At 39.8% G+C, this 24,639-nt stretch overlaps 1 long non-coding RNA gene across 5 annotated transcripts in view; it reads right to left on the bottom strand.

Moving 5' to 3' along the window:
* Positions 1 to 622: 622 nt before the first annotated feature.
* The window catches only part of LOC133071206 (uncharacterized), a 93,774-nt gene continuing 69,757 nt past the window's right edge, over positions 623 to 24,639 (bottom strand). For all 5 annotated transcript variants that reach the window (XR_009696380.1, XR_009696381.1, XR_009696378.1 and 2 more), the window contains 3 exons: positions 20,514 to 20,601; positions 17,559 to 17,641; positions 623 to 1,094 (listed from right to left, as the gene is read on the bottom strand). This is a non-coding gene — a long non-coding RNA (uncharacterized LOC133071206). The remainder of the gene's footprint in view (positions 1,095 to 17,558; positions 17,642 to 20,513; positions 20,602 to 24,639) is intronic.

Genomic DNA, 24,639 nt, shown 5'->3' with positions numbered 1-24,639 from the left:
GTATAACCATACAATAAAATATTGTTGTTCAGTCACTCAGTCCTGTCTGAGTCTTTGCAACCCCAGGGACTGCAGCATATCAGTGAAATATTATTCAGAGATAAAAATAAATAAATCTATTTTATGGTGTACTGACCAGTCTACAGTCTGGGTGAACCTTGAAAACATGCTAAGTGAAAGAAGCTAGTCACAAAGGACTGCATGTTATATGGTTCCATTTATATATAAGCAAACTTATGGGCTTTCCAGGTGGTTCAGTGGGTAAAGAATCCACCTGCAATGCAGGAGATGCAGGTGACACAGGTTCAGTCCCTGGGTCGGGAAGATCCCCTGGAGGACGGCATGGCTACCCACTCCAGTATTCTTGCCTGGACAGAGGCAAGGACATGGACAGAGGAGGCTGGCGGGCTACAGTCCATAGGGTCACAGTGTCTGACACGACTGAAGCGACTGAGAATGCATGCAAGCAAACAAATTTATGGACATAGAAAGTATGTCAGTGGTTACCCTGGGCTTGGGGAGATGCAAGCATTTGTGGGGGAGTGATGACTAAGGGGTGCAGGGTATCTTTTGGTATAATGAAAATGTTCTAAAATGTATTGTGATGATAGTTGCACTCAAAGCCATTGAATGGTTTACTTTATTTAAGAGAATTTTATGGTTTGTGAATTATATCTCAGTAAAGCTGTAAAGAGAAATATCTCTGACAATATGTACAGAATGAATTTCATGGAGATAAGGTTGGAAGCAAGAAATACAATTAGAGGCCTCTGATAAAAATCCAGATAAAATGTCATAAAGATAAATCACAGTAGTGGCCAGGCAGTGAGAGACAAGAGCTAGTTTTGTGGGCTAATAGAGTCCTGTTCCATAGACCTTAAGATTGGTTGGCATCTAAAGCTGGGGAGATGAAGGGTATTTCATCATTGAGCCTTTCATGATGCCATTCGCCAAGGTGAGGCAATTCAGGAAGAGAAGTCTTAGAAGGTAAAAATGTTGAGTCCTATTTGGACTGGTCCACTGGAACATGGTTGATTTCAGGAGTCTGTGAGTCATCCAACTGACATACCATCTGTGCCACTGTTTGTAGAAATCTAGAAAAGGGAAGGCATTGTAGGCTGAATAGACTTGGGATGGATGGTATTATCTAGAGTTCTACTGTCCACAATATAACTGCTAGTCATAGAAGACTATTAAGTTTAATAAGTTAAAATTAAAGTTTCAAATTCAGACAATCAGTTGCACTATCTACATTTCAAGCATAGCCAGAGACTATCAATTTGGACAGCACACATACAGAACATTTCCATCATTGCAGAAATTCCTTTGGGACAGTGCTGATCAAGGGAATATTGTCCACTGAAAAGAAAACTTTATTAGTAAGAAGATCATCCGCGGTCTTGGGAAGAGTGGAGTAGTGGGGCCTGACTCCAAAACTGATAAGGAGTTAGGAACTAGCAGTCTTTTAAGGAAATTTTACTATGTAAATAAATGTGAGAGTAACATTGTATCTGACACATACTAAGCATGTAATAAATAGCTGAATCTGAAGAGCCCTGACAAGGTGGCTTGTGTTTCAGTGATTCATGTGGGCTTGGAAGCCTTGTTGAATACCACCTGAGAGCTGTCATTTGGCAGGATGGCCATAAGTAGCCATGCAGGTCCATACCTTACTTGTTTCTCTAATGTAGCCTGGGCACCGGGAGAGTCTAATTCATTAAATGTTCATGTGTGGGTCTGGTTAACCAGAAGATTTTTTCCCCCATCTTGGGCAGCAATAAAATGAGAGGAATTCAGTTGATTTTTTGACTTGAAATGGAAAGGAATACCTCACTGCTGGGAAGATGAAAAGTTATTATTTCTTCTTATTTTCCCCTTACATTAAGGAAATAATTTTAGTGTTTTATTTCACATTACAAAGGAAATATCTTTTTATGCAAAATAAATTAGGAAACTCATATAAGCAAAAAACAAAGACATTAAAATTATCCATGATATATATTTGTGGATTTTAGCTCAAGAAAAGAAACCCTGACTTAATAAATATCATTATTTCCTGACATAACAAGAAGTCCAGGATAGGGTAGGTTTCAGGGCTGGTTTATTCAGTGACCCATTGATGTCATTAAAAATCCAGATTCCTTGGGAATTTCCCAGGTGGTCCAGTGGCTAACACTTCACTCTTCCAATGCAGGGGACCCAGATTTGATCCCTGGAGGAGGAACTAGATCCCACATGCCACAGATAAAGGTTCGCAAGCCACAAGTAATACCTGGTGCAGCCAAATAAATAATAATAAACTATTTTAAAGGGCATACCTTAAAAAAATCCAGATTCCTCCATTATGTTGTTTGCCTGAAACTAACAATATGTTAAATGTTAATTTTACCTCATTTTTTAAAAAAATGAATCAGATTCTTTTTCTCTCTATGATCTGCCATCTTCTGTGTGGATTTATCATTAATCTTATGGCAAGATGATGGCAACAGTAGCTCAGGGTATCACATTCAGACATAACGACATGGAAAGAAAGGAAAGAGTCTTCCTCATCTCTTTTAAAAATGAGAAAACTTCTTGTAAAATTTCTTATTGGACTCCTCCACAAACCCTATTTGCCAGAACTGAGGGACAATCTCACTCCTTAATCACTACTTACAAGGGGCACAGCATTCCTTTCTGAGCCTTTGAAGCTGTGGGGGTGGTCAGTTGTCCCTGAGGCACATAAATAAATGGAACTTGGGGAGACATTTTTAAAAAGCAGCAAGCTATTCTGAAGGAAAATAGGGGAAATGGATAATACGGAGGCAATCAACATTATCCATTGTTAGTAATCTGTAGATTTAACTTTCATTAACATTTTGCTAAATATTATATGTGTATGTGATAACACTTTATTCTGTGATAATGTGTTTTTCCCTCCTCAACAATACATCATGAATATCCTTCCATGACGTAAATAATTTTCTATAGCATCATTTTAATGGCCATGGATATTTCATTTTTTAAGGCTACGGCATAAAGTATTTACCAAAGTTAAATTTAAAATAAATATTCCTGAGTCTGATGCAGAAGTTTAAATTCCTATCTACTGTAGGCTATAATGGTATTAAAAAGTTAAGGTCTTGCTTTTTTGAAGGTAAGCAATAAATCAGGAGCCCCACAGTGGCAGAGCTAGTGGTGAAGAACCCGTGGGTTAGATTCCTGGGTCAGGAAGGAGGAGGGCATGGCAACCCACCCCAGTATTCTTGCCTGAAGAATCCTATGGACAGGGGAGCTTCATGGGCTACACAGTCCACAGGGTCACAAAGAGTCAGACAGGACCGAAGCAACTACGCATGTGCACACAATAGATCAGGAAGGAAATTTATGTTGACATTGATTTTAATAAATTATGTTTTAAATTAAAACATGACTATTTCTTAGCTCCCTAACAAAAACTCCTAGAGTAACCTTCTTCACACCTCAAATGAGTCCTTGATGTGTGGTTTACCAGATTTCTTTAATAATGTGGTAAAAATAACAATAAAATATTTGTCATTTCTGATAGGTTTAGGCCCTCACATGTAAGTAACCTGGAAGACTAAGACACTCACTTTACATTTCTTATGGATATTAATAATATTTCAGTTGCAAGACAAAGTAGCTGATCTTTCTTAGAGAAATTACTTCTCCCGTATGGATTACCTGAAAAACGGCAAGAAAAGCCATGCTTTCACAGTTTAAATAAAATTAGGAGTAAAGCATTGCTTTTTCAGACTAATAATATATTTTCTTCTATTTTAAAAATATTTTAGAAAAAGAACGTAGAGCCCCAATTTTGTCCACTTGATGAGCCTACAAAGATCTCAGCAGGAAGATGCAAGGTAAATCAGGTAGCCTGCTAGTTTTTTACATTTCACATTATGATGAATTTATACTGTTTCCTTTAAGGCTTGCATAATTTAGTGAGACATTCTAGTTCCTGCTTTTGAACTTAGTTAGGTGAGGATACCAGCATACCTCCTGGTGGTGCTTTTCTCTGTATCCCAAACTTTTATTTGAGCTAAATTTCCTACCCACAGACTGTTTCATATGCAAACATTCACTGCTACTTTAGCTTATTGCTTGTTAATTATATGGCCAACCCTTGATCATTCTGAAACTTAAAATCCAGCCAGTGTTTCTTTCATACTTTGTTCATGTTTGGTTAGCAATTCCAGCTCAGGAAGAGCAAGGCATATTGTGTATAGTAGAGAAGGAAAGGACCAACCATCCAAAGTATCAGTTATATCTTTATAAACACCAGAAAAAATAATGCAGTCAGCATTACTTAATTTCAGTACTTATATAGTTTTTGTAGCTCATCAGAAAAATTAAGTGTTATGCAAATTTACTTCTCTCATCTTTATTCCCCTTCCCTAGCAAAAACACTGTAAATTGTTAAACGTCTTCTGGTAACTTGTCATATTTGGCACCAGTTTAATTGGTTTTGGCAACTGTGTTAGTGACTCATAGGAGAATACTTTTGGTCTCTTTACTAACAGATGCCTGTGCTAAAAGCAATGACAACAATGTCACGTGGCCCTAAAATTGCAGGAATTTGCCGCTGGTGGTCCAGTAAAAACAAAATTATATGAAAAGAGAGTCAGAAGACTTAAAATGTACATTGTTATAAATATTTAGCCAGAAAAAAATCATATCGTTTGTCATTTATTTAAATGACATCTTGAAATTGGGGATCTGCATGAGGCATCATAGGAACCACTAACATTTTGAACCCAGTGTGTTTGTAATCATATTTCACTTGAACCAGTGTTCTCATTTCTTGTTCAGGGAAGTGTCTCTATTACCAGAAAATTCAGGTGATGTCCTATTCATGTTTTACTTCTCTAAAAAATTCCTTTTGAACACTGATGTGTTATATTTGTGGGTCCTTAAAATTATTATCATTTCCCCATGTATCATCTGATTTGATGGTCATTATAATTGTATGAGAGGTACTGTCTTTGAAACACAACAATATTTAGGCAACAAGTATGCCTTGTTTGAATGCCTGTTTGGCTGCCACAAACTCTGCCAAGTACTGGAGAAAGAACTCTGAACAAGTTCCTGGCCTCAATGAACTCATCAGTCCAAAGTCAGAAGAAGCAAAAAAAAAAACACTTGTGCTTATTAAGAGCTAGCATAAGTCCCATATGCTATGGTAGTGTTGTAGAGACAAGATTCCTTGACGTGCGGAACTCTCAGACTCCTCTCTATTCCAGACCCAAGGAGAACCGTGGTCTTTTTCAGCTTTGCCTCCTCCCCATACTATAGGGAGATTCTGTATTTGGAAGCCCTGATTATGGATTTTGTGCTTCAGAATCCAAGAGGACAGATAGAGATAGGACTTCCCTAGCAGTCCAGTGGTTAAGATTGCCTGTGCTTCCACTGCAGAGGGCACAGGTTTGATCCCTTAAAAAAAAAGAAGATGCCAATGTAGGCTGAGTGAGGGGTTCAGCTGAAAATCATTAAAGAGAGAGAGAGAGAATAGACAGAGAGAGATTGAAAAGGTGTGAGGGAAAAGGGGGCAATTATTTTTTATAAGATTAGTTCTTTGGCTTTACCATTATTAAAAAATCCTCATGGTGAGGAAAGAAGAAAAGACATTTAAGAAGGAAGTTGAGAGACTAAGTCATTACACATAAAATCAGATAAATGAGTTGCAGAGGGCCACTTAGCTCCAATCAAAAAACATCGCCATGACCAATTTCCTTTGATCTCGGATCCAGGCCCATGCCTCCAATCCCAGAAACCAGAAAGGAGTCTTTTTCTCTTCATCCAACCTCTTGCTCATCTGTGACCCAGACAGGCAGTCACAGTAAACAATGATGCATCTCCCAGAGTTTGGAACAACACCAGATGTAGGCATCGGCATAACATCAATAAATCCTCCAAACTGATATACAAGTTCTGCACAACCCCTATCAGAATTCCAGTTGGCTTTTTTGTAGAAATTGATGAATTGATCTTAAAAAGCATCTGGAAATAAAAATTCCTGTGGGAATAAATTCTATTTATGTGAAATATTCAGAATAGGAAAATCTATACAGAAAGTCATTTAGTGGTTAGCCAGGGCTAATGACAAGATTGGCAGGTGATAGTTGAAAGATAAGGAGTTGATGAAAATGTCCTGAAGTTCACTGTGGTGCACAGCTCTGGAAGTTTACTAAAATCCATTGGATTGTGCACGTTACATGGAGAGATGTGTTCTACATAAATTATATTTCAATAAAGCTATTACAAAAAGTTACATACTTTTAATGTTTTCCTTAGATGACTACTCATTTCAGCAAAGTTTTTAATGACTTTGAAAAAAAAAAAAGAGGCAATGACTAACATCCTCCAGAAAGATTGCATTCAATGTGCAACTCACATCCTCAACAGCAGTGTTTGAAGACACCCTCCCTCTTGACTGCTATTCAGCTGGCAAGCACCAGAGGAACACATAGTATTTTATGGCTGGCATCAGTTCTGAGAGATTAGTGTCTTGTACTATACTGGTTGTTAAGATATTTTGAATATATTTCCTATCTGCTCCCTATACCGTGGTTTACCTTGGGAATCATACAAGTTTCCTATTTTTGCAAAATTGATAAATTGAAAATAATTTGATTGAATTTCTATAATGCTGAGTGGAGTTTGAGTATGATTTCATTTTTAAGCATTAATGTTTTCTTTTTATCAAGGTAGTCTGCACAGTGAATATTTAATGAAACCGTAAGAATCTAAAATGAAAAGCATCAATCCCTAGCACTATCTCAGTCCCGTTCCCCAAGGCAATCAAGTTACTCTTGTAACATTTTCTGATTTTAGTTGTGTGATTCTCAGTATCTTTAAATCTACCCAATACCTAGTAAATGATATACATAAATCCTTATTTCTTGATGTGTCCCTTAAAAAAGCCATTTTTTTAACTTTCTGTCACTCTATTTAGATCATCTTCTATCTTCCATATAGTCATGTCATTCTTTTTATCTTTATCAGTTGTTTCTGTAACTTTCAATAATATACTTACAATATAAGCCTAAGATTCTGTCATTTTTCCCTTTCCACTTGCCATGTTCTATCATCTAGACTCAACAACTTCCACATTGTCGAGACCCATGTTATTTATCATTTATATTCTGCTCTGAAATGGTACATGCATCTGTGCTGTGTCAATACTTTATTTCTAAAAGCTAAAACTCAATAAAATCCTTATGTTATTATGACCATTTAAAAACTTCACTGTAGATCTAAGTAATGTTCTAAGTTTATATCTCCCTTTCTTGTTCCTTCTGGAGCTTCTACCTCCTTATTTATTCTGGCATTGTTGGTTTTATTGCAACTTTAATTTTTTCCCCATTCTCCAAAGAATACTAGGAAATGTATGAAACTTCCTTTTCCAAGATACCTCCTTCTTGGACAGTTAGCTCCCTAACAGTGATTGTTTTCTAGGTTGCTGCATTAGCTGCATTCTGGAAATTCCCTTTGTCATTCTGGTGGTTTCAGTTCACTGTGTCTCAGATCCTGATATTGCTCATCTCTAAATATAACTGCCTGAGAAAGGCCTTAGGAGAGATAAACTTGGTCTGAAAATATTTTCATTACATTTAATTTATAATTAGACTGAGCATAGAATTTCCAGATAATAGTATTAGAATATTTTTGTTGTGAGCGGCAGAAAACTTGGTGTACAAAGAGAAGGGTAGGGAGTTTCTGGTGAAAATAACCAAAAAGTCTAGAGTTGAATTGTCTTCAGGTATGGTTCAATTCAGAGGCTCATAGAATTGTATGGGCTTTGGCTTTGCTTTTTTTTATTTTAAGTGATTCTCCCCTTTCCCCACCCACTGCATTGTGATCAGGGAATATGATCTGCATTTTTAAAAATAATTTTTGACATTAATTGATATCTACATGGTCAATTTATATCAAAGAAGTATTATTTTCCCAGATTCTATAAATACTCATTTATATTATATTTCAAAAGCCCAGCTTTATTTCTTTTTCTTAGCATTTTTCTGATCTTTCTCCCTTATTTGCTGTATTCCCACAGCCACCTATTGGGCTCCAATAGTTGTGATAGAGACCATTTTAAACTCAAAGCATTACTTTGAGTTTGTGGCATAGAATTTCTATTAACCTACACCTAGGAGTCTGGTGCATGGGTACTCAAAAATATTTGTTAAAAGGGTTAGTTTATAAAATGGAAGAGCATGTCTAAGGAAAGAAGCTCAACTCTGCTTCATAGGCATTTCCACTACTTCTGCACGTTCCCATTTGTTTCATTTTTTTTAAAAGAATTATCTTTAGCTATTTGAAATCAGTATCTAATTTTTAGTGGGAATATCTCAGGGACAGAAATACATCACTGACCATGTTTTTGCCTACTGTTTTTACCCACCCAAATTCTCACTCTTCATTTTCTAAGAGTGCAGAACACCTGTGGAAAAAAGATTCTTATTCACAACTAAATTAAAGGAACTCATGGAGGGTCAGTTTTCTCAAACTCCCAGAGTCCTAAAGACAGTCACCCAGAGCACCCCGTTTGTGCTGACCAACAGGAGTGCTCAGGAGTGAGCCTGAGGCCTCTTTCCTATAGACACTTCCAGGTACAGAGCGAGGAAGTGCAGAGGGATGGCAGAGGTTCAGGGGCACCAGGTCCGCTCCCCTTAGAAGCATCATCAAAGGGCCTGACCCCATGGAAATTTGTCTGCTCGACTTATGGAGCAAGTCTAGCCTTATCCAGAAAGATTTCTCTTTCCCCCAAAATGGACCTTCTGTATTCAGACTTTTTTTTTTTTCTTTTTAAAGATGCAGCTCTTTCCAACTCCAGTGAGTTAGGCATAATTTGAATTTGTCATATGGCGCTGATATACAGGAGGTTTTGTCTGGCTGTTAATACTGACAAAAGGAGTTGAGGTTTTTCCAGCAGAATGAACGTTCTGTATTTAATGAGAGCAAGATTCTAAAAATTGGCTTCTACAACATGCAGGTCTTATAAAATTGTACCTGGCTCAGGGACCATTTAGATGATATACAGGAGTGAGCTATTTTTTTTCCAAAGAATCTTCTCAGTGATTCCAGTTGAGGTCCAGGGCTAAGGACTTCACATAAATCTCATCTGAGACAGACCCCAGGTAGATCTTCCCTTCAGTCAGCATTCCTGTGTTCTGTGTGGCTCATTTCATTTTTTGACAGAGTAATAATTACAAAGTTGTGATCAGGTATCAATTTTTAAATGGTCATATTTCTTAATGAACTCACTTCACAGGAAGAGAGATGCTACTCACTTGATAGCTTTTTCTGTTTTATTCTGGAATGAGAAGAACATTATTTTGGATCTCATTCTAAGCATCTCTTCAAGAAAAACACCTCCACACTTGAATTTGAAATGAATCAAAGGATCTAGGCCAGTACACTGAGTGTCACTGATGTTTTCCTGTTTTATTCTTCCTAACTGAAGCAAAATTAGAAAGCTTTCCTTCCTCTAAATTTTAGGCAACATAAAAGATTAGAATAGACTGAAAAAGAAAACTTAGTTTCTAAAAATTCTACTTCTAGGAATTTAATTGGCTATTATACACACACACACACACATATATATATACATATACATATGTATATTTTAAAAGTCTAGCTATGAAAATATCTTCAGTCAGCATTTTCTTTAATTAAAAAACACCCTGGAAACTACTTAAATCCAAGTAATAAAGGACTACATGCATGCTAAGTTGCTTAAGTTGTGCCCGACTCTTTGCAATCCCATGGACTGTAGCCTGCCAGGCTCCTCTCTCTACAGGATTCTCCAGGCAAGAATCCTAGAGTGAGTTGCCATGCCCTCCTCCAGGGGATCTTCCTGACCCAGGGATCAAACCTGCTTCTCTTATGTCTCCTGCATTGGTAGGTGGATTCTTTACCACTAGCGCTACCTGGGAAGCCCAATAAAGGGCTACTGAAATATATTGTAGGATATATTGGATATATATAGCATCTGACAGAACCGGATTCTTTGCAGTTGTTAAAAGAAATGAAATTGACCTATTTGCGTTAACAGAGGACGTTCTTCAAGACATCTCATGTGAAAATAAGGCAGGTGAGGTACTATGAGTATTAATTATGTGATCCCCTCTGTGAAAAAAATTTATATATGTGCATGTGTGTGTGTGTGCATATTTTGTGCAATGCATGCTTTGATATATGAGCAAAATGTTTTCTAAAAGAACTGTAAGAAACTACCAGTAACAGGGTAAGAATGATCAGATGAAAGAGGAGAATATTACTTTTCACATTACAACTTTCTGTAATGCTTGAATTATGTACTGAATTAATTTTTAAAAAACATGTTATCAGAGGTTATCTATGGGTAGGTTTATAGAACATTATTAGTATCTTCTTTATAGTTGTATACATTAAAGAAAACAAACAAATATTATTTTAAAAACCTAATTATGGGGATATTATAGTCTTAACAACAACAAGTAAGATGGTTAAATTTCAAAGTTTAATTGTTTCTTTAATACAACTTATAAATTCAAGCCTTTCCAGTCTAACAGAAACGATGCTTGTGCAAGAAAATTTTTGCTCTGGTATGTGAAATAGGCTTGAGAAGAGAAAGTTGTTTTAAAGTGTAATAATCTTAAATCAGGGTTTTCAAAAAATACATTTTTTTTTGCAAAAATATCAATGTATCATGATTTCAAGAAAAATACATAAAATGAATCAACTATAGACAAAATGCATTTCTGAGTGCTTTTCTTTAGTTGCACACATGTTGGTCAGAAAAAAATAGTTAAATTCAAAGATTTTTCTCAAACATACCATAGTTTGGCACAGTCCTTAAGAAATACCATCAAATGAGGGCGGTTTTCCTTCCATGAAGCAGTTAAGTCATTGTGCATTTCTTTCCCTCTGCCTGATAGTCTCAACTCTGTGTTTAAAATTTCTTGAATCCAGCCCTGATCATTCACTTAAAACACAGTGACACTGTTCTCCAGTATCCGTACAGAGCAGCAGAGAGAACACAAAGCATTCACACTCCCCTCAGACTTGCTGATTAATTGATTGATTAAAAAGTGACATGGAAGTTGATTCTGGTATATATCACTCCCATAAAATTAATGATCACCTCAAGAATGGTTTCAGTCCACATTCAATAGGACCTGGGAAGTGATTTTCATTCCATTTCATGTTTTTCTCTGATTAAAAATAGACTTATCTCTTCCTCTGAGTTGAGTTTCAAAGTCCAATTGCTGTGATTGCTCAGTAAGAAAGGTGTGAATCATATTTGCATCTGTGGTGTATGAAGAATTTTAGTTTCTGATGGTGAATGAAAAGAGAAAGCGAGATGAACTTTGCCTAGACACAGAGCTTCCAGGAAGCCTAGAGGTCTGTACCTTTGCTCAGAGTTCTACAGAGTCCCAAGAGATTTAAAAGCATTCTCTTCTCACTAAGCAATGCTTTGGAGGGTGCCAAGTCTCACCATATTTTTTCAGATTGCTTAATATGAGTAGTCAAATTTAGGACAAAAGTCTCTGCTATTTCCAGGGAGAATATTTTAACAATGTTTTGTAGGAGTTGACTTGCTACAAATGCATTTCATTAAATATGAAATGGGCTTCCCTTGTGGCTCAACTGGTAAAGAATCTGCTTGCAATGCGGGAGACCTGGGTTCAATCTCTGGGTTGGGAAGATCCCCTGGAGAAGGGAAAGGCTACCCACTCCAGTGTTCTGCCTGGAGAATTCCATGGACTGTACAGTCTGTGGGGTTGCAAAGAGATGAAATACCAAATACTTCCTGATGAAATACCTGCTTAGGTCATAGTTGGGAGTCTACAGGTTAGACCCTAAGTCCACTAATAGTCACATCACTGAATGTTTTCTTCATTGCATCAGTGGCAACTCATTAAACTTCATGAATTTTTCAGAAAAAAGTTTTTCTCATTCTGGTTCTTAGTGGTCTCCCTGGAACGTTGCTTCTGACCTTGATCCTCTCCTGAATGACAGTTCAATTTTAAATCTAGTTCAGACACATTTGAAGTACTGTTCTAGGCCTTAACCCTGTGTTGCCTATCTTGGTTGTAATAAACTTAATATTACTTCATTTTAAGCCAATCCCTGCCCTAGTCCTATTTACATCTGCCACAAGATGTTGTGAATCTGCATCCAAAGTGGGAGTTTGCTTGGCCCACTTGTGTCTCTTTAAAAGTCTTGAAAGAAGGTATGTTTATTATCTTTGACTTTGAAGACTCCAGGCTTGCTTACCTCCCACGACATTTTGCCCCTGTGTATCCCTGCATGTAAACAGTTTTGCAGCAGCAAAACTCCATCTCTCAAGGACTTTGGCAGCAGGGCAGTGAGTAATGGTTTTCAGAGAAAAATCTCTTTCTGAACTGATTTTGCTTCCAATCTCCTGGCCCCTGAACAACTGTTATTAACAACTGTCAGATGTCATTTCCTCTTCTGCAAATGATCTTGTTTTTAGATGAACATCTTCAAAAGAGCAAGTTGACAGATAATTTGCCCTCATTTTTCAATTATATCCCTTCTTTGTTATCACCAAGTATAGTAAAGAATGCTCAAACTACTGCACAATTGCACTCATCTCACACACTAGTAAAGTAATGCTTAAAATTCTCCAAGCCAGGCTTCAGCAATTCGTGAACCATGGACTTCCAGATGTTCAAGCTGGTTTTAGAAAAGGCAGAGGAACCAGAGATCAAATTGCCAACATCCGCTGGATCATCAAAAAAGCAAGAGAGTTCCAGAAAAACATCTATTTCTGCGTTACTGACTATGCCAAAGCCTTTGACTGTGTGGATCACAATAAACTGTGGAAAATTCTGAAAGAGATGGGAATACCAGACCACCTGACCTGCCTCTTGAGAAACCTGTATTCAGGTCAAGAAGCAACAGTTAGAACTGGGCATGGAACAACAGACTGGTTCCAAATAGGAAAAGGAGTACGTCAAGGCTGTATATTGTCACCCTGCTTATTTAACTTATTTGCAGAGCACATCATGAGAAACGCTGGGCTGGAAGAAGTATAAGCTGGAATCAAGATTGCCGGGAGAAATATCAATAACCTCAGATATGCAGATGACACCACCCTTATGGCAGAAAGTGAAGAAGAACTAAAGAGCCTCTTGATGAAAGTAAAAGAGGAGAGTGAAAAAGTTGGCTTAAAACTCAACATTCAGAAAACTAAGATCATGGCATCCAGTCCCATCACTTCATGGCAGATAGATGGGGAAACAGTGGAAACAGTGGCTGACTTTATTTTTCTGGGCTCCAGAGTCACTGCAGATGGTGATTGCATTCATGAAATTAGAAGACACTTACTCCTTGGAAGGAAAGTTATGACCAACCTAGATAGCATATTAAAAAGCAGAGACATTCCTTTGCCAACAAAGGTCCATCTAGTCAAGGCTATGGTTTTTTCAGTGGTCGTTTATGGATGTGAGAGTTGGACTATAAAGAAAGCTGAGCACCGAAGAACTGATGCTTTTGAACTGTGGTGTTGGAGAAGACTCTTGAGAGTCCCTTGGACTGCAAGGAGATCCAACCAGTCCATCCTAAAGGAAATCAGTCCTGGGTGTTCATTGGAAGGACTAATGTTGAAGATGAAACTCCAATAATTTGGCCACCTGATGCAAAGAACTGACTCATTTGAAAAGACCCTGATGCTGGGAAAGATTGAGGGCAGGAGGAGAAGGGGACGACAGAGGATGAGACGATTGGATGGCATCACTGACTCTATGGACATGGGTTTGGGTGAACTCCGGGAGTTGGTGATGGACAGGGAGGCTTGGCGTGCTGCGGTTCATGGGGTCTCAAAGAGTCAGACATGATTGAGCGACTGAACTGAACTGAACTGAACTGCACCATGCCAGGCTTCCCTGTCCATCACCACCTCCTGGAGCTTGCTCAAACTCATGTCCATCAAGTTGGTGATGCCATCCAGTCATCTTACCCTCTGTTGTCTGTCCCCTTCTCCTCCTGCCCTCAATCTTTCCCAGCATCAGGGTCTTTTCAAATGAGTCAGTTCTTCACATCAGGTGGCCAAAGTATTGGAGTTTCAGCTTCAGCATCAGTCCTTCCAATGAATATTGAGGGTTGATTTCCTTTAGGATGGACTGGTTGGATCTCCTTGCAGTCCAATTGACTCTCAAGAGTCTTCTCAAACACCACAGTTCAAAAGCATCAATTCTTCAGTGCTCAGCTTTCTTTATAGTCTAACTCTCACATCCATACATCACTACTAGAAAAACCATAGCTTTGACTAGATGGACCTTTGTTGGCATAGGAATGTCTCTGCTTTTTAATATGCTATCTAGTTTGGTCATAGCTTTTCCTTCAAGGAGCAAACATCTTTTAATTTCATGGCTGCAGTCACCATCTGCACTGATTTTGGAGCCCAAGAAAATAAAGTCTGTCACTGTTTCCATTGCTTTGCTGTCTATTTGCCATGAAGTGATGGGACCAGATGCAGTGACCTTTGTTTTTTGAATGTTGAGTTTTAAGCCAACTCTTTCACTCTCCTCTTTCACTTTCATCGAGAGGCTCTTTGGTTCTTCTTTGCTTTCTGCCATTAGTGTGGTATCATCTAAATATCTGAGGTTATTGATATTTCTCTCATTGATAGCATCTTGTACTGATAATGTCTCCTGTGGAGGTACGGGTCGGCAGTAGTCTGCCGCAGGGACAGAGGCTCTGGGTGTGGGTATGGCATAATTCCTCTTGGAGGAGGTCGCCATTAACCCCACTGTAGAGCTGCCAGAACTTACATAAGACTGGGAAATAGACTCTCAGAGGGCAACATGCCTTAACACTACGCATTTCTCCAGTGAAAATTTACTTCTAACACTCCCTCTGATAAATAATAAACCCTCTGAGGCAGATGGAGATATGATTTGAAGCCCTTGCCTTGGGCTCTTCTGAAGCCTAAATTCTTGATAAGAGTTCTTTATATGTTAATCAACAACTGTTGACAAATCACCCTAAGGCATAGATGAAAGTTAAATATAAACATAGATATCATCTGGGTTTGCCTGTATTCTAGGTACTCCCTCCCTTTAATCCTTAACAGCTGTATTAAAGCAACCTCCAGGAAAAATATAACCTAAGTCAAATAGCATGCTTGCTATCTATTTATATGCAGCCTGCATGCACATCCTCCAGCACTTCCCAACCCCTCTATCATCCTAATGAGACTGACACCATTGAATTTCTACTATAGAGAAATACAAAAGCACCGCTGCCGGAATCCAAATTCAAATGATTAATTTCACAGGGATCCAGAGACAAGATACTTGGATCCATATACAGCAGATGTGTTGATACATTGCTCAGATCCCCCTTCAGCAATAAAAGACTTGTTCCCTGAGCTGCTGGGAGTTCTGCTGGAAGCAGGCCTCACTTTCAGCAACACCTCCACTCCCACACCACTGCTCTGGGAATCGCCTAGGCTAAAGACAGCTCTTTCATCCAAGATTACTTCCCAAGGTTACAAGTTCCTGGGGCAATTTGTATCTGAAAACTGATCAATAATGGGTCATGAAGAGCTGGCCCCCTTGCCACAGATGCTTTTGATGATGGGTCCCAGATCCAGAACTCCCAACTTGTCCGCCTACCCCATCCTGCTTCCCCTCTTTGCCCACAGTTATCCCAAGACCACTCCCCAATAAACCTCCTACACAATAATCTTCATTTCAGAGTCTTGCTCTTTTGAAACAATTTACTCTTAAATCATAGGTTTGCAAGGTGCCCATGCATCTTTGCAGTATGTGTAGCATATATTTGTACCAAGAAAGGAGTTGTAAGCATCCTGAAGTGGAGGGACCTAAAGTATAATATTAAACAGGCCTAAAATCCTTGGGCTCCACACCATCTGCATGGTCTATTCTGGGGTGGGGGGGGGGCAGTTCATTCTGCCTCAGGACCCCAGTTTCTAGCTTTCAATCACTAATTCAGTTGTTCAAAAGATGATCTTTAAGCACTGTCTTAAATTTAGTTTTTATTTGTATGAAAGTTATGCGTGTGCCTGACTGAAAGAATCAAAAGTTCTACAAAGCTTATTTGACAGAGGTGCTGGTAGAGCTCTGACATCAGTTCTCACCTTCTTTAATAACAGGACTTCTAAGTTTTAACTGAGCACATGACAACAGCTAGTCACTGCACGTCCAAGCCTTCCCTGCAGCTTGGTCAGGCTATGTGCCCACCATCTGGTCAATAGCTGTGTGCCATTTCTGGGCATGTTCCTGCCAAGGTAATGTCATGAGTTCCCTTAAACTATTCCCCCTTCCCACTGGCTGGGATGACAAAAACACAAATGGCTGCCTTTCTGCCAGAGATGAAAGCTAGACTTTGAGGATTATAAAGCCAACCTTCCAAACTAGATTATTTCTCTCTGGACCATATCAAACAAGGCACATATACCTATCTTATTTAATTAAACCTCTGTATTTTGAGGTCTTCTTGTTAAAGCAACCTAGACTGCACGTTCACCCATATAGATATTTTTTTAAAAGACAATCTTGCCCATCCTCTTTTCTTTTTTCCAGAAGCAACCACAACATGTTTAACATACTTCTATCTGATATTTCATCCCTGGGCATTATTAATTGAGTTTCCAGTCTGGAAGATGAATATTCCACTCTATGTCTCCTTCTCTCCCACGTTCACCATACCAAGTGCACACTTGATATCCATTCTTCCATCTTCCAAGGATATAATAGTTATGTTGTCATTTTGGATAGATAAGATATTTCAGCTCAGTTCAGTTCAGTCACTCAGTCATGTCCTACTCTTTGTGACCCCATGGACTGCAGCACTTCAGGCTTCCCTGTCCATCACCAACTCCCAGAGCTTGCTCAAACTCGTGTCCATTGAGTCAATGATGCCATCAAACCATCTCATCCTCTGTTGTCCCCTCCTCCTCCTGCCTTCAATCTTTCCCAGCATTAGGGTCTTTTCCAGTGAGTCAGTTCTTCGCATCAGGTAGCCAAAGTATTGGAGTTTCAGCTTCAGCATCAGTCCTTCCAATGTATATCCAGGACTGATTTCCTTTAGGATTGACTGGTTTGATCTCCTTGCAGTCCAAATTGCAAATGGTATATAAAACTGACCTCTGCAATGCACTATGCATGCTTTATCCTTTCTTTGATAACATTTTGTTTTTCCCTGGAGATGATATTTAATTTTTAAAAATTTTCTTAGCTTCCTATTGACTTATCATTAATTTAAACCTAAACATTGTTGAATGATCTCCTCTAAATACATTCAAAAGTAATTGGGATGCAATCAGTTTCATTTATTTGAAGAAATATTCCTGGAGCTTTCTGACTGGCTCCATCTGGACTTATTGTTTACTAAGCCTGATGTGTGTGTTTGACCTGCCATCTTTAATTGGACTTTGGGGCCAGTTTTGTAACTTTGGATTGCTAAGCAAGTCTTAATCCCCTGCAAGGGCTGCTAGCTATGTGACACAGCAAGTTTCCTTAAGAGAAGGCCCTATATGTAAGTGTTCTTGTTGGAAGCTCTCTCTGGAGAACACTTACCAATTTTCTGCACAATGAAGAGATTGCAAGTCTCTCAGCTGGATCAATGTATTCCTTCTTGGAGTTCAGATCTGAAATTCTTCCTGCATTAGGCAGAAAAAAATGAATGCCAATTAACAGCTTCCCACAAAAAAAACCAAAAAACCTTTAACTCAAGATACCACTCTTTAATCATTTTAAACAATTCTGCACATGGATACTGGTCAACCTTAAATTTGACAGAATTCTCAAATATTTGGGGTATAGTATTAATACATAATCTTTTGGTCTTTGTCCAAGTTCAAGTTTAGGTGTAACTCTTACTGAGAATGCCTGGAATCTGAACAGCCAAGTTCAGAGCTTAAACAACTCCCCCTTTCTCAATGTCCGTTTATCTGCCAACAGAGCCAGATACCCTCCATGCCATACCCACCCACCTCCTACAACTCTCAGGGAATTCTAGGAAGACAGTTCACCTTGGTGTATTTTATTACAAGATTAAACCATGCAGGGAGGCTGGGAGAAAACTTCAAGGGCAGACACTGGTCAAGAATTGTCAGGCTCATTCTTATTTCAGTTATCTTTCCCAAACTCCAGTATGATTTTGGATGTTTCAATAACCAGTGTGATCTGATAAAAGCTTATCAACTGAGAGCAACCATAGAGAAGGGAATGAAGTGACTATTTCCCACTAGTGTCTGAAGTAAAGCTAAAGCATTCAAATGTATGTGCGCTCCTACACAAAAACACACTAACAATAAAAAAACAAATACACACAGAAGCAATACACAGACTCAATGCCTGGAAATTTTGATCTGGCTATGAATAAAAATTTTGGAAAAGTTTGGGAGGAAATTATTTTGAGCTGAATTTCAGGTGAATTTAAGAAGGCATTTCTAACTGGATATGTCTTTGAAGTGCGAGTTTCTATATTTGCAATCATCACACATTTTGAACATCTTCTGTAAGACCAAAGCCAGGTGCTGGCTGTCACATACACGGATGACTAATGACAAAGCAATTTGAAATACATTGAATAGCCAACAGGAAGGGAAGGAGGGGAAGTAGAGAGGTGGGGACTTTATTCGCACCTCCAGGAAAAGACAGAGTGTATACCAATGAGAAGGAGGATGCAAGTCATCTATGTAAAGGGGAGAGCATGAATATGGAGTACAGAGCTAGAGATGGGCCTGCCATGTATCTGATATGTTCAGAGAACAACAAATTGCTTAGAACACAAGATTTAAGTGTGGACTAATAAAAGACCACTGCAAATGGGGTATATTCATTTTCAACTGTTTTTGAGCTGAAATGCCAACTGAAGGCATTTGAACATCTTGAAGGCATTGGGAAACCACAGAAGTTTCTGTTGTTATTTAGGGGTGTGGGTTAGGGTAGGGGAGGGAAGAAAATGTGATATATACATGCGCTGCTTTGGGATAATTCATCTGACCATGAAGTGTGACTGATCAAAATGGAGAAGGAATAAGGCTTGGGAGCTCGGGGCTGCGGCAGACTCAGGGTGAGGAAGTGAGAGCCTGGCCTAAGGCCACCAGTTATTGAGCACCTTGCGATCTGTGTCACAGGCTTTGTGAGCTCCATGCCTTATCTCAGGTAATTTCACGACACCCTGTGGAGTAGGGAAGTAACTGAGATCAGGAAACTAACTGAGAGTTTCAAGGTCACACAACAAGCAAATGACTCAGGTGGGATTTGAATTAATTTTTTTTCTGATGTCCAAGTCCATGTTCTTTCTACTATGACACATCAGCCTCTTGTTTTTAATAATGGTTAATCATAGCAGTGACAAGAGGACATGGCAGGGGACCCTCCTTAGGACAGGGTCATCCTTGCAATCTCAGTATCTTTATGTTGTACCATGACTTTGTGAGTCGCTCAATATCCTCTTCTTTCCACTTGAAATTCGCCAAGTGAAAAACCATTCCATGCTGCAGCGTCTCCCCAAGGGCCCAGTCCTGTGATCGCCCTGACATGGAAAGTGAGTAGCGAAACATGTTTCAGCTTTGTGGGAAACTGCGAGGGACAAGACAGAAATCATAAAGGCACAATTGAATTACTTTGTGCCGTGGCCCCTGGGATAACAGCTGTTTTCCAGGTCTACAGTCGTTCTCATTAGGAAATTAAAAACTCAAAACTCCGCATCCGCAGCCTTGCACAGCTCCGACCACGTGGTGACAGGAAGCTCTGTGTTTGCACAGGTGGGCGATCCAGCAGCCTCACAAAGTGGGTGGCTGGAAGCCCTGCCCTGAACACAGGTGGGCTATTGGAGGAAAGGCAAACCCAGGAAGAGGCTCGAGTGTTCTGGTGCTGTCAGACCCCCTCCACGGAGGGATGAGGGCCCCCCAGTCCTCTCCACCTCGGCAGGTCATTTTAGGGCCATAAACAACTACTGCTTGAGAGCTCTGTCCACTCAACCTAATGCAGAAGGATCTGGTCTGGCATAAGGTCAAGTCTCCAAACATTACTTACAATTTGATACCTTTGTGCACCACTAAGAAAAACCCAAACTAGTTGTGCTTTTGACGATGCATAGAGGAATGTCATACATTTCAAAAAAGAAATGCGTTTAAAAGCAAAGGGAGGGAACAGCACAAGACTTAGGGCAATGAGCGGCTACTGAAGGTTTGGGGTTTGGGAAGGCAAGGGGCCAGGAAGGGCAGGACCACCTGGACAGCTAGGGTGCTGTCAGTGTTCCAGTTTCTGAGTCAGGTGGTGAGTTCACGGGAATTGGATAAAATTATTAAAACCAAAAAATCCACATGTAAACCATAGAGGATCATGTGTAGACCAATGATGAGAGTACATCAAGAACCTAAGAGTATAATTAATACATTTCTGTTCCACTGAGGTAAAAAATGGACAAGAAAACAAAAGATGAGATGTTGCCAGAACTCTGCCAAAGACCCTATTCTAGAACACCTAGGCTTTGAACACTCTTACCTTTGAACATCTTACCTTGCTGGAGGCTTCAGTGGGCAGCCTGATGACCTGGCACCTGCCATCTGCTGCCTTCTAGGTACACAGCACCACTGATAACTCACATCTAGAGAGAGCATAGGTGTTGACTAAAAACTGGGCAGTGAGCAATGGTAGAAAACTTCATTGAAAATGAACAAGGAGAATTACAGTAATACCAAACTACATTGGAAATTTTCCACAATTGGAAATGTCAACAATCATCTCTTCAATTAAAAGACATTTAAGAGAAAGTCAGAAAACAAGTAACTAGTCTTGTAGTCACAAGAACTTAATTCCTTCTCAGGAGCTAGAAAAAATTGAGTATGCCTCTTACATCTCCTCCCTTGCCCTCCTCTCTTCATTTTTTAGCCTCTAACCTGAGACATTCATTCCACCCAGAAAGAGCGCAAAATGTGAACGAGTTGGGCTAGCTGATCTCAAAGTCACCCCTGGGCTCTGAGGTCCATGCTGCTGTGTGGGTTGTGGCCAGGCCATGGGCCAGCAGTCAGGACCCAAGGCAGTTGCATCTCCCCCAGCTGAGACTGTCCAGTTCAGGGTGAATTGGGGGATTATCTTGATGCTTCCTCAGACTTATCTTGTTTCTCTCTCTGAAGTCAGAAAATTAATCTCAACTTTTCATACCATGAATGTTTAAAGTGTAGAACTAGAGTCACTGAAAATCAGAGAAAGAGAAAAGAAAGAGGGAGAAAGGCAGGGAGATGAAGATAAATGGGAATATGTGGCAGTCTGAGAAAAGCCAGGGGACCACATTTAAAGCAAAGCAGCACATCTCTAAATGTGTTGTCTAAACTCTTCTCACAACCAAGTTCATAGGATTAAAATGTGCTAGTGAGGTAGGCAACTTTCATTGTATTACTGAGGAACATGTTAACTCAACAGAAATGAACTGAGAAATATCTGTGTGGCAGGAAGTGTGTTAGGTCCCAGAGATAAAGAAATTACCAACCCAGGTAATGTCCCATCCCTGGGAAGAACTTCTACAGGGACAAGAACCAATTGTACTTCAGTGAATCTACAGCATAACACTGGGCAGAGACGCAGACTCTGAAGGATTGCTTTGGTGTCTGGGGGAGAGGTGACATTGAAGACATGATGGTCAGAGAAGGCTTCTCTGCTGGGGAGACCCGAGAGAAGGAAGCAGCCAAGGAAACCTCTCACAAGTGAGCTTTCTCAGAAGAAGGAAGGAGCAGCCACTGGCCAATTCCTGAGGCAGGAGTGGCTGTGTGTCAGGCCTGTTTGAAGACAGGAAGAGGCTTGTATGGCTAGAGTCAGAGCCTGCCACATGATAGCAGGGCCCAGTGCAAAATGAAAATGCAGGGCCTTTGGTTCAAAACTTATTTAAACCTTCAAAACAGCGTCAGGAGAACACTGAACCAAGTGCAAGTCCCTTCTAAGCTCAGGATCTGGACAAGAGCAGGCCTGGTTGGCTTTAAGGTAGGAAATGAGATCTGAGAAATGTTTATGACTGATCGTGCTTGTCCTTGTAAGACGTTTCAAGGAGCTTAGATTTTACTCCAACTGCAATAGGAAGGCATCATGGGTTCTAAGTAAGTAAGTATGTGGCCTGACATGGTGCTAAAAAGAGCTCTGACTCCTGTGGAGATGAGCCTGAGAAAACCAGGAATGACAATAGAGAGGCCAGTGAGGTTGCTAAAGAATTGCAACAATGACAGTGAAGAAATAACTCAGTGTGGTATTCTTTAATCATAGTTGGATACAATATTGTTCTCGCCACCCTTCACATTTGAAATATTCTGTGTTTTTCAGCTCTGAGGATGAGTGAACCTGCTCTGGATGCTGGAGCAGATGTGGGTAATGACCTAGGGTAAAGAACCTGGGCAGAAGGAGAAGCCAGGCTGAAAGTGTACTTTAAAAGCAAGGAGATCAGACCAGTCAATCCTGAAGGAAATCAACCCTGAATATTCATTGGAAGGACCAATGCTGAAGTTGAAACTCCAATACTATGGCCATCTGAGGCAAAGAGCAGACAAAAAGCCAACTCATTGGCAAAGACCCTGATGCTGGGAAAGATTGAGGGCAAAAGAAGGGGAGACAGAGGATGAGATGGTTGGATGGCATCACTGACTCAATGGGCATGAGTTTGAGCAAACTCTGGGAGACAGTGAAGGACAGGGAAGCCTGGCGTGCTGCCGTTCATGGGGTCAAAAAGAGTCAGACGACTTTGCAACTGACAGACAACAATAACCTTCTCACTTCAGCTCTACCTCAACTGACTCGACACCAGGCAGGGATAGGAAGTAGAAAGAATAGAACATACTTCAGAAAATTCTGTCCTGTGGGTCTCTGATCTGGAAGTCCATTTCATTTTATTTGGGGGAGAATGGATATGATGTATATGTATATGTATGTATATGATGTATATACATGGCCGTACACATACATGTATATGATGGCCGAGTCCCTTCACTATTCACCTGAAGCTGCCACAGTATTGCTAATTGGCTGCACCCCAATACAAAATAAAACGTTTAAAGTTAGAAAAAAAAAAAAAGGAAAAGGAAATTCCTGAGAGCTTAAAGAATGTCTTTCAATGGCTCCTACAGGAGTCACAAGAGGGGCGATTTGAAATTCTAACCAAACCCAGGACAGGGGTGGGCACTTCAACATGGTTGAATAGTAGAGTAGGTGACCTCTGCAAGCTGCAATTTCTGTAAGCATGTCACCGTGTCCTTCCTCAGCCACTGAAGGGCAACCAGGAGATTCTACTTTCTGGACAATGACTTCAAGAACAGATTTTGATGGAATTATGGGAGGGAGATTGAGGATGCTCCTGCCTGAGAAAGGAGGTGAATATGGTTAAGAAAAAAAGAGGCTTAAAACCAGCCAATTGTTCATGAACACCTATGCACTCTAATGTGGATTTGTATGTTGTAGCAACCTTATGATTGATCATGATCTAAGTGTGAAAAGTAAAGAAAGAGAAAAGAGCCTAAGGTCACCCATTTAGAAATGAAGGAATCAGGACTCAAAGCCAAGAAATATTTTTTCCATCTTGCCAAAACCATAACAGTGGTGATTTTAAAAAATGACCACATATCCTTGGACCCTCCTCTCATTGACCCCTCCCGTTGAATCTGTGTGGGCTCATGAGTGCTTTAAACCATGAGTATGGCAGAAGCGATGCTGTGTAGCTTCCAAGAAGGTCAGAAAAGGCCAGACAGCTTCCATCTGGTTCTCTTGGAACCCTTGTTCTTGGAATGTTCCCTCTTGTATCCTATCAGCCACACTATGAGAAGCCCAAGGCACACAGAGAGACCACATATAGGTGCCCTGGTTAAAAGCCCCACTGAGCCCAGCTTGGAGCAAGCCAGCCCAGGAGCCAGCCATGTGAGTGAAGACACCATGTTGGGAGGGAATCCTCCAGGCTCAGCTATCCAACATTTTCAGCTGAGGCCACAGACATCACAGAGTGGAGACAAGCCAGTTCTCCTGTGCCCTTTCCACATTCTTGACCCACAGTCTGATAGTTGCTGTTTTATGTCACTAAACTTGGGAGAGTTAGTTATGGAGCAATAGGCGATGAGACTAATAATTTTGCCTTGGACTGACTTGATGGTGTGAATGGGTCTGAGAGCAAATGTGTCATAGGAACAAACAATAGGTGCCATGGTTTTGAATTATCTTGACTATAGAGACAAGTTGATACTTGATTACTATAATCTTGGTCTGGTATGTATTCTCATAAATGTCATGTATTCTCTTAAATCCAGTAATTTAAATGACAGCTATCTGTCTAAAACAAGATGTTCTTGGGCCAACAATTGATATATCTTTCATATAAATTTTAAATGAAGCCTTTTTGGCTTATGTAAGATCATTAAAGTCTCCTTTTAAATCAATAAGTCCATGCTCTGTAGTCTGCAAAGTCATTACATGGCAAATGACATTTCTAAGTCAATGGCTGCTGGAAGCAATTTTAAATCAAAGCATTTGAATAGCTTCAATTTTTTTTCCAGAAGTAATATGTTTTAGGTTATATTTCATATACAAGAAGGTTTGGTCAAATTTATGTTTTTTCAGATACCCAAACCATATCCAGATTACATTCGAACCTTTCTTTGAGAGCTCTATGTAGTATTCA

Source organism: Dama dama, chromosome 16, assembly GCF_033118175.1.
Source record: "Dama dama isolate Ldn47 chromosome 16, ASM3311817v1, whole genome shotgun sequence".
In the NCBI taxonomy this organism is placed as follows: Eukaryota; Metazoa; Chordata; class Mammalia; order Artiodactyla; family Cervidae; genus Dama; species Dama dama.
This window is presented reverse-complemented; position numbering and strand designations above follow the sequence as displayed.